This window comes from Coptis chinensis, chromosome 3 (assembly GCF_015680905.1).
Source record: "Coptis chinensis isolate HL-2020 chromosome 3, ASM1568090v1, whole genome shotgun sequence".
NCBI lineage: Eukaryota > Viridiplantae > Streptophyta > Magnoliopsida > Ranunculales > Ranunculaceae > Coptis > Coptis chinensis.
Window position 1 is genome coordinate 46,599,463 of NC_141458.1, and position 11,896 is coordinate 46,611,358.

An 11,896-nucleotide genomic window follows, 5' to 3' on the forward strand; every position below is an offset into this window, starting at 1 on the left:
ATTGTAAAGATGATATGATAATATGAAGCACAATTAAAGCATTACGTTACTAACTAACACAAACTCTCTTGGAGTAAACATTACAGGCTTAGGGTGGCAACATGATTTGAAATGAATACCAAAAAATCGCCACCCCAAACAAAATTGGAAAACTCTTTTTAAGTTTGAAAATTTTGTTTGGCCTATCTCGAAAGTTGGTATTGTACAAAACTTGGGTCTTTTAAAGTCAGATTCCCTAGACTTATCTAAACATATGTATGAATATGCAGTTTATCATATATCAACAACCAAAATAGTTGTGGATCGTTCTATAAATAAATATCACAGAAAACATATCCAAACACAATCAAGCACCAAGATTTCCTACGACGCAGCCTAGTGGAATGAAAGCGAAGTCGGATAGACCTATAACATAACCGAGCATGCACCTTATGTTTCATCTTTGAACGAGAGGGTGTCCTAGTGAATAAGTGTGGAAAAGTGAATGGTTGTGGAAAATATGGTGGATTGGGATAAGTTTTAGAGGGAAAGCATGGAAAAAATGAGGATGTAGGTTTAGCACAAAACTCATTCATGGTGTAGTTAGGGACTGTCTCAAGTCTGAAAATGAAGGTGTCAAGTGGTTTATCCTTGGGAAGTATTTGTTTACTAGGTGGATTTAAAAATCATGAAGCATGGGAGAAACTAAAGGATCGAAAGTGCAAACTCGAGGTTCCTTTGAAAAGGTGGAGGGTGGGGAATATTGGTGATGGAAGGTGAATGATTCTCAGCTAGAGCTCTCAAGTCCATATCATCAAAAATCTTGATATATGCAAGACATTCCTCAATAGGTGGGTCAAAAGGATCACTGGGATAGAGATTGAAAAATTCATCTTCCGTCATAGCATCAAGGGATGAATGGTTGTTGGCAAGGGGGGACTCGCGAAGTGGTAAAGAAGCGGTGCAAAAGAGTTGTAGGAATTCTTCTTCGATTTCGTCTACTACCAGGGAGTCATTGTTAAAGTCGGAATTTCCGAAGGAAAGGAATTTGTTAATCTGTTTCTCCGGAAACATGTTTTTGAAGTAATCTTGAGCTAAGCTCTCGATCATGCTAACCTCTCCATTTGTAGATGAATCGGGATATTGTGTCCTCGTTTTGAAAACATTTACCTCAACAGAAAGATGGCCAAAGGACAAGGACATCGAACCATCGCGGCAGTTTATGAGCACGTTGGCAGTAGCCAAGAAGGGGCATTCTAAAATGATAGGTACAGAGTCGTTAGTGACTTACGCGCGGTCGAGGATAACGAAGTAAATTTGGGTAGTAAAAGTTTTGGACTTTAACCAAAGACGTTTTCAACCACACCCTTAGGATACTTAATAGACCGATCAGCTAATTGCAATGTCATTTTAGTAGGTTGCATCTCGTCTAGACCTATTTGTTTATACAAATAAAACGGGAGTAAGTTAACACTAGCCCCCGTGTCTAGTAAAGCGTCGTCATGTGAGAATCTCTAAGGTGCATTTATGATGGGGCGACCAGGGTCCTTGTACTTAACAATTCCATTATTTTCGGATAAAGTTGGGAACTGTTCAGTTAGAAAGGCATCTTTAGGTATGTTGGTCTTATGCCTAGTAGTGCACAAATCTTTAAGAAACTTAGCGTGGTTAGGTAGCTTTTTTATAGCTTCGAGAAAAGGAAGGTTTATCGTTAGATTTTTGAAAACGTTCCTAATCTCCTCAAAGTTAGTATCCCCTGGTTAGCATGGCTAATTTCGAGGAACGGTGGTTAAGCTTCTATATTTAGCGTATGGCTCGACTTGATGTGTAACCTTGGCTTTCTCGTTTCTTAGGTTGTGGTTTAACCGGGTACCTCTACGGTGGTAGGTTCTTCGGGTTTCTATTTCGGTATCTAGTTCGATATCCGGTGTAGGGGAGATCTTGATGGGGTAACTATAGGCATAGTTACTTTGTTATCAACCACTCTTCCAGAACGGAGAGTGGTGATGGCATTTACCTCACCTACGGTTGTAGTTTCCGTACTAGTATTACCGTTTACCTCAAAGGCTGTGTTTGTTGTTCTAGGGTTGGGTATCGCTTTGGAAACGAAACCTTTTGGTTGGGCTTTCTCTTGGGCTAACTGTTGGTTTAAATTATTAACGGATTGTAGATGTGTTGGTTAGATTGAGCCATGGTTTGGAAAAGTTGTTGGCTCACTTGTATGAAGGTGTCAAGACGATCCGGTTGTGTGGGTGTAGTAGTCACGGGTGGTGTGTATTTGGAACTATCTCGCGTTGATTATTTATGGTAGGATTGTGATAGTTATTATTTACCGAACGATACCTCTATTAGCATTATAATTATTATAACTACATTGACCTTGTGCTTGACTTTGTCGGTTGCACTTGGTTGTTATAATTATTATAATTACCCCGATCCCCTGCCCTTGTTGTGGTGGAGCTTGGTTATAAGCGTCGTTGGCCTAACATATTGATTATTGTACCATGTAGGTGTGACTTGTTGGTTATTTCTCCAACCGAAGTTGGGATTTTGTCTCCAAGGGGTTAGGTTCACTATTAATGGAACAAGAATGTTCATAGGCTATAGGACGATTGGGAGTCGGGATGCTCAAGACTCCAATGAAACTACATGGATTTGAATTTACATTCATTTAGGGGATAGGCTTTTGTTGTACGAGAAATGGCCTCTACCTTTTTGTGAGGGATTCAATTAGAGTTTTAAGCTCGGGATCTGATTTAACCTCAAACATACTTGGTAGCCTTAAATGTTGAAGAAGAACTAGCGGAGCGGGAGTAATCGTCACTACACCAAATTATTATTATTACGCTTTAGTCCGATCTTCCAAAAATTTATATGCCTCGAGGCTCCTTTACTTAGGAAACTACCCCATTCATTATGTCTAGGACTTCTTTATGGTGGTGTAGAAGTCTTTGAAAAAGTCACTTAACTAATGTGTCTTTTGCTAGGTGATGGTGTGGACACTCTATAAGGAGATCGGTGAAATGATTGAAGCCTCGAAAATGATTCATGAGGATTACGTCGAGAAAGAAGTGAATCTTGGAAAGCATTTCATCCGTCTTTAGGGGTGGGTAAAAATGTTCCATAAACAATTTGAACAAGTTTGGCCCACGAGTCCACAGAATTAGGGCGCTTTGAGCGATTAACCAAGACGCCTTTATCAGCTAAGGTGAAAGGGAATACCCTCAATTTAATTTGTTCCGCACCAACCGTAGGATGGTGGAATGTTGTAAGGACTTGTTCAATCCTACGCATGTGCTAATAAGGTTTTTCATGGTCTAAACCATGAAAAACGGGTAACAAATTAAATATATTTGGGGGGATGCGGAAATCCCCCACTGGGTCTGCTAGAACGATGCAAGATTTAGGGCTATCGCTAAAGGCTTTATAAAAGTCAGAGAGAGGAGTCTCTCTTTCTTCATCCATAATATCAGGTGGTGTGTGTGAAATAGTAGCTAGAGGTGTAGTGGGTGGGAAACTAGATAGACTTGTTTGTTGACGTTACCGTGTAATTACGTTAGTTGTTTTTCTTCGACCGGACCTTAATCTCATGCAAGACTAAGTCGAACTTAACTAAACATGCAACACTCCAAACAATTCTGATATACTAGTAGAAACCTCTAACTGGAGATGCGAGGTGTGGAAGAAAGGAATACCTGATTGCGTCCTTGCTTCGCTTATGAATAGCGTCTTGTTTACGCGTGTTCAGTGTAATTAACAAGTTAGAACACTGAAAAACTTAAAAAATCAAAATTCGAAACAAACCTGTGGAAATCCGGCAAATTTCAGCTTAGAAAGCTTTCGCATAGAAGCGATGATCGCTCCTTGTTCTAGTGACCTAAGCTGGTCGCTTCGGTATATGGTCGCACCCGTGGTCCAAGAAACTTAGTATGGTCGGCTCGTGTTCCGAACTATAGAAAAAGTGCGCTCCTTATAAGCCGATTCGATCGGTGTAATTTTGTCGCGGAATTTTTCGACGCTGAAACGGATAACCACAGTATTAATCAAACAAGGGTGGGTGGGTTTAATGGGACTTAAAATTGACTAATTCTACTATGAAAACAATGTTAAAGTGCAACTAAGATGGCAGCGACGCCATTTGATAAAACATAAAATTGAATAGTTTTACCTACGAAATAAAGCGATGAAACTCTATACGTAAGTAAACTAAAACTTTCTTATGAGCCTATATTTATCAAGTTTTCTACTCTCAATTCTATCGAAATAGAGTGGAGTAACAAATTCATTCCACTCCTAGTTCTCTAGCATGTGATGTTTTCTAGTTAACTAATTGGTCTTAAGTCTAATGAGAGTTTTACGAGGGGGAATTATACTACGATGCAATATTGAAAGCAATATGTTGAATGTCACTACGAAATATATGGAAATACTAATGTTCTTGAATCTAGATAAAGAATTAGAGGGGAATTGAATCCACCTCAAATCCAACTTAATCACCTAGAATAGACTGTTGTAATCCAATTCTTATGTTCTTACGGTAAGAATTGCTCGTTCTAATCCCTAATTAACATGGCATTTCTACCAATTATAACTAGCATGTGAGGTCGTCCACCCATTCTCATGGCGAAACAAGACCTTCTAGAATGGAATAGACTCTACAACGCTTCTACACTATACAACTAAGTTTTCATCATGGCTTCATCAACCCCTCTAATGGAGGTTTTAGCCTTGATTCATCAAACCATCATTTCCCATTGAAATTGAATACAACATATTACAAAGATTCTAACTTTATGAAATTTAACTAAACAATAATCGAAATCTAATTAATAAACTAAGAATGAAATAAGAACAAGAATTTAAACTAGATCTATAAATGCAAATGACAAAAATCGAAATTTAATAATAATAACTATTTTATTTATCTAATTAAATGACGAACAATCATTCAAGGAATTAAATAAAAACAAGATATGAAACTAATTAAATTAAACTAATTAAATCTAAGGAAAACTAGATCTAGAATTAATTAATGGAGGCTACTAATCTAATATTTAATCTAGGTCTAACTATCTACCATTAACAAAGAGTTAAGCTTTTATTTTTATACTTTTAGATCCAAAAATCGTGCATGGGCTTGGAGCCATGTTTTGGGCAAGAGAATCAGGCCCAAAACCCAATTTCTTTAGTCCAAAATGGGCTCTTCAGCTGCAGTTAGCTTCGACAGATGTTTCGTCCACTTCTGCTCCTCTGATTGGGTAAAGGCTTGGACCATTGGAAAGATCTTTCCGAGCCGGTCGTTTTGACATAAGGTAGGCCCAATTCCGAGGTTTGAGTCCAAAGATATGGTCTTTGGAAGTTCTACTTTTGTGTCTTTGTTTTACGCCCGCGTTGACTTTGACTTTTCAGCTTTGATTGGGCTTTAGAAAGGCTTTGTCTTCTTGAATCTTGGCCTTTAATCACAGAACTCCTTAGCAACCAACCATTGCTCCTTTATCTAGCTAAAGTGGCACATTTCTGCACATAATGGACTTTGAAGCCTGAAATGCATAAAAATACGTAATCAGTATTAACTCTTACTTATTATTCACATAATTGGTCTAAAAGTATGATTATTAAGGGGTTAAAACTACAATTTTGGGCTCTTATCACCAAGCCAAAATAAATTAGGAAATTCCGATCTTGTCCTCAGTGCCTTGGCAACTTCCAGAGCCAATCCATGCTTTGTTAGTCGTTCAATCTTAACCGGTGAGGTACCACAACGATTAGCATTGAAAATGCATCGCAACGGTATAGGATACCATAGAACAAAATATCGCGATACGGTGAAATATTGACTCCTGAAAGTATGATATATATCGGGGATATTTCCCTTTCTTTGTCGATATTTAACACTGCATGATCTGCAAATTTTGACGATATGTTAACGATATACTGATAAATATCAATATTATCGCGATATTTTGATAAATATCAGTCTGGTCGACATTTTCAAACAAATAGAAACGAGGGTTTCAAACTTCCAATCCATTGAAGAAATCATGAATAACAATTCCATATTTTCTTCCATGTTACAAGTTGAAGACATACCATGGACACGCACCCCAAATCAAAATTGATTCTACTTTCTCCTTCTCTTCATATAAAAATGTCATCACCATAAAACCATCTCAATTTTCTTCTTTGATTTCACTTCATAGTCTTCCATCTTCCATCTCTTTTCCTTGAAACAAGTATTAAAAATGAGAAATAAGGAAGGAGGAAGACGAGCTATAGAAGAAGAAGTTTTTTTTATCTTAAAAACTCTTTTCTAGATAGTAGAGCCTAAAAAAACGACCTGGTTGTAACTTTCTCTCGCAATAAAACATAGTGGGCAATTTCCTAGGTCTTGTTATCAGTTAACAAAGTCAACATATCGTGGATATTTTGAATTTAGTAGGTTATCGCGAATTTATCGTGATATATCCATATTTATTGATGATATTTACAGTTTTTACATGAGATAATATCTTTGACATATCCTCGACAGAATCATATCTTTTCTTAAATACTCGATAAATATCGCGATATTTTGTACTATGTAGGATACACTCACATCCAAAGGTAGATGAGAAACAGATGATGGAAAGAACTGTACAGGAAATGCAGGAAAATATGTACAGATAAGAGAAAGAAAATTTTAATTAATTTTTTTGGGTTTTGAATAAGTTGACATAAAATTTAAAAAGGTGGGTCGTTTAAATTCATATCCCCTAGACTTGGAAGTTTTTGAAAACTTAAGTCAATCCCAACCAGATGGCTGAATTACTCTCCTCAACTGTTCTTGATGAGCAGGTGGCTGACACATAAAACCGTAAAAACTGAATTGTTATGAGGTTGAAGACCGGGGCAATGTTGATGTTTGACAATTCAAGCACCAACATTCTCTCTTAGCTCGTCTCTTACGTGCGTATGAATTCTTACCTAAACTAGGGATGATTTTAGGTATATGTGTCCATATCTTAAGCTGCAGTTCTATAGGAAGTGCTTGCACACGATCATTGAAACTGATCCATCTAGTCTTGCTAGGTGGAGGGTTTTTGTTTTAGAAATTAGAGAGATTTAGAAGGGGAAAAGATTTAAACGAGAGGGGAAAGATTTTTAAGAAAGGAAATTTTTGAGTCTTTTGACGTCAGATTCTCGAGACAAAATAGAGAGGTGGAGGCAAAAAGATAGAATTAAATAGAAAATAATATCACTTTGGGTTACTCTATTTGTTTAATTTTCGTTTGGAGACACCTCATTTTTTTTTAAGGTTTGTTTTCTCATTCAAAATATATCTCTATCCATATAGATGTTTTTGCCAAGAAGATAAAATTATACATTACTCCGGTATCATTTTGGTTACTCTGGATGGATAACTTTCATTTTTTATATCTTTTAGTTTTGAAAATTATGGAGAGATGTTTTAAGAAACTCATACTTAACAGTTGTGATTCTAGATGATGTTACTACTTTAAAACAAATCATAACAGATAATCTTAGACAACTTTCGTGTCGGCTCTGTGGCGAACCCAATTTAGACAGACAGAGCTTCAGCTACGCGAGTTGGGGGATTTACTGTGCCAGACATGGAATGTCCTGACCCGGGTGAATAACTAGGTGTTATAGGCGACCCTTAGTAAGCAAAGCTAATCTCAAACCACCCATAGATTGCGTAGTTCTAAGGGCTGGTCTGTGTAAAATCCATTTTCCATTTTGAAAAATCACTTAACTGTTGATATATCGAGAATCTATCATTAATAGCACATAGAAATCAAACATTTTTTTAAAAAGAAGTGTAAAATAAAGAAAAGAAAAATTATATACTCGCTCCACAGGCTCACAATTACTCCAACGGCAAGTAAAAAGTGTTTTACAAATAATATGCGAGATATACTATGGACTAAGGCTCCGATACTTATAACCACACCCTCCAAGTGGAGAGGTTCGGTTATCTTATTGATGTATTCCCTTTTAAAGCAAAAGATGGAATGGAATACGTCGAAAATGAGGATTCAATCCTCGTAGATGGGATGGTTAAGAAGGAGTTTTTAGTGCTCTAGCTTCGTTCACATCACTTGTTGTTTCAAAGGCTGTATTTGCTGATTTAGGATTAGGAATAGCTTGACCTGGGAACACACCTTTCTAGGTTTTACCTTGGGCTAATAAGTTTAGAGATTGTTGCATGGATGCTAGGATTTGGGTTTGCTGTTGCATGACAGATAACATTATTTTGGTGGGCTTATCTGTTTGGACACTAGTTGATGGTGTAACGGGGACTAGGTCTCTTTGGTTGTTGATAGGTGGGTTTTGATATATCTGGTTAAACTAGGATAGAACCAATTCTCTGTTCTGATTGTTATAGGTACCTTGTCTTTGTCCTTGTCTGAAGATATTTGTTGGTTTGTTGAAACCTGATGGTGTTTGGTTTTATGGAATGCTTGTCCATGCGAAGTTTGAATGTTGTCTCCATGGTACATTTGGTACATTGAAAGCACATACTTCTTCTGGCTGAAGTGATGATAGATTTGTGATCAAGGGAAATGTAGCATCTATATGATTTAAGCTTAGACAGAAATTGCATGGTAAGGTATTTATGTTCATGACAAGATGAGGGGTTTGGTCTTTTTGTCTGGTTGTGAGTGCATCTATCTTTTTTGTGAGGGTTCTATTAGGGTTTTGATTTCTGGATCTGATTTCACCTGAAAAATACTACTAGCCTTAGTTGTAATGAGTTGGGCTATTCTGAAATTGTTTATGTCGCCCCAATGGGTACTCTTTTCAGCTTGGTTTTCAAGAAAGGTTAAAGCTTCGGTTGCACCTCTATCCAAAAAATTACCATTACTTATGATATCGAGGGTTACTTTGTGTTATGGGAGAAGGCCTTTGAAGAAACATTAGACAAGAATGGATTTTTCTAGTTTATGGTGAGGACATGAATGGAGTAGGTTAGAGAATCTATCCCATGCTTCAGAAAATGTCTCACTTGGACTCTGTCTGAATAACTGTATCTTGCTTCTTATCTTTTTTGTTTTCTTAGGCGGAAAGTACTTCTTCATGAAGGAGAACACAACCTTTTCCTTTGTATCAAAAGAGTCGGCCTTATGTGAGAGAAGCCAAGCATGACTCTTGCCAGCTAGAGTGAAAGGAAACACTCGTAGCTTAACCTGATCGTTGGTGACGCTCGGATGATGAAAGGTATTACATACTTCATGTATTCGGTGTAGATGCTCGTACGGTAACTCGTGTTCTAACCCATGGAAGATGGTTAGAAGATTGAACATGTTCGGTGGAATCCTAAAATTGCTCGTAAGCAGTGTGAGTCGTATACAAGATGGAGGTCCATCTTGCAACGGTGTGTAGAAGTTGGAGAGAGGCTCTTCAGCTTGCACTACTTCGTCAGCCATCTTAAGAGATGGAGGACTAGAAATAGGAGATTGTCTAGGTCGAGGAACTCTCCTACATGAGTAAATTTTATTCTTTCTAATACTAGAAGTGCCTGAACATAGTATCATACACTTTTAGCAAGAGTCCAAAACTATCCTAACATGCGCAAATAGTGTAATGTATGCTCAAGAAATCGAAATTTGTTTTTGCAGGTATGGAGTTTTGAAAACTTTGCTTTTGGTCTATATTTTACTATACCCTGTTCAGGGGAACAGTTTGGCGCGTAACTAGGATGGCTCTACTACACGTCTCAGAAGAGTAGGCAGTCACTTCACCAAGTGGTGTGCTACCAAGAATCTCACTCACGATAAATTTGGGGGAGGGGAGTGAGAAAGGTAGTTGGTCCATCGGAATCTAGTAACTGATTACTCAAAATCCTCGTGGCTATATTTTTGTCATTTTCTGGAGGAGCGTGACTACTTTGGGTTGTAGTTGATTGATTTTAATTAATTTTTTTGGTCTAGGGCTTTCAAGAATCAAGCAACGTTCAATTTACCTACATTGGGTAGTGACTTCGCAATGGTTGTTATGGCTCGAGTTTAGCCTTATGCGCGAATGTAAATTGCAATGTAGAAAGTAAATTTAAAATAATCACGTAAGCATGCTTGAACACACAAGTATCCTCTTACTTGGGCTTCGAGGAGGTTTATATCCTCTTATATCTTTGTTTGGGCTTCGGTTAGGGGAGGTTTATAATTTACCTCGACCAAGCCATGCTATATAGCCTCCACAACTAAAGCCCTCCACAGAGTTTGAGGAGAAGACGGCTAGGGCTAAGATTTAAAACATAGGCCGACCCTAACCAAGCCCTAACCAAGCCCTAACCGCCCTGTTTCATACTTTCACTATAAAGAATACCATAATTGTCCAACTCTTTGTTAAATACCAATTAAAATAACATTGTCCTTTGTAATTTATCACTTACACCTTTAGGGTACTTCCAATAACTTGTTTTTTAAGCAGCCACCATGAAAACAATAAGCACTAGCCTAATAAAAATAAACTTTATTCCTTTGATCATCAAGTCAAAGTTAAAAATTCTCAATTTCTTTTCTCACTTATTTCTTATAAATTATATTTTTATTCACATCCAAGCCAAGTCTAAAACTAAAGGTTTCCTTCCACACCATTAAAGCAAAATAAGTAACATAGGTTCTCGGAAAAATGACATTTATAATCTCAAACCTTTTCCATCACTTGTTCAAAAGCCAATATTTTTATTTCCATATACAAAGCTTGAATCACTTTTTAAATTAGAAGAAAGGTAATATTATATTTGTTTGAATCTATTATAGAAATAATTTATGATATTACAAAAACTTCCATGACCTTAACCAAAACTATTAGTTTCTTCTTTATATTATACTTTAAAATGATAATATAAATCTAATTAATGTTAAAGTAATTTTAGAGGTTTAGTACAAGGAAGAATCGATGTACTTCAATTCATTAGATTGTGGATGTGCATTTTAAATTTTTGGACTTATACAGATTATTACTAGATTGGTTGGACTTTGAGTTTGTAGATTAACATTTTTGTAATATAAATGAGTTTTAAAATTGGACTTAGAGTGTTGATTACCAAGTTGATTCAAGGGCTTTAAATGTGAGCTATAATCCACGGTTTGTCGCTGATCTCGAGAATCAGGCCCAACCTTGCTTTACCCTGTTTTAAGCTATAATAAAGGCCCACTTAAAAAGCCCATAAGTTGGGTTCTTGACAATTTATACAACTTTGCCTTCAAGGGCTCAAACTTAAAACTAAACTAAGATTATACTAATCTAATTAACTAGGCAGATTAACTAGAGTTAAACTTTAATTCAAAGTATGTGAGCTATGATCCACAACTTGCCTCACACACTTGAATTTCCCAAGGCAATTAAAACTTTAATCCCTTGGAAAGTATTAAACTTAAACTAAGTTTAACTCCTATTCATCATAAGAAATTAATCAAAAACCAAGTTTTCCTCTCTTTTTTTCGTTTTTATTTTTATCACTAACTATTACAAACAAGTTCCACTGTTTTTTCCTACGCTATTACAAAATCCAGGCTCAGAGTACAACTGTGTGTCACAAATGAACTGGACCTCGGAAAAATCTCACGCACTTTTATGGAGGTGAACCAACGGTCATGCTCGTGCGGTCACCCGCACGTGCCGGTGGACGGCGGTCATCTTTCGCCTATTTAATCAGCTCCTCTCTACCTTTGTTGTCTCGCAACCTGTTTTGCAAAAAATTATCTCAGTACAAAGAAACAATAAAAATAAAATGACAAAAAAAAAAAAAAAAAAATAAAAATAGAAATGGAGAGGTGAGAATAATGATTCCTTCTTAGATTCTAAACCAATCATTCTCACTCCTTCAATCCATGACGGCGGTGTCATTTGAAGCTTTTGTATTGGTGGAATTATACTTCAAAAGAGTTTAGAAGTTGAGGTTCATCCTAAA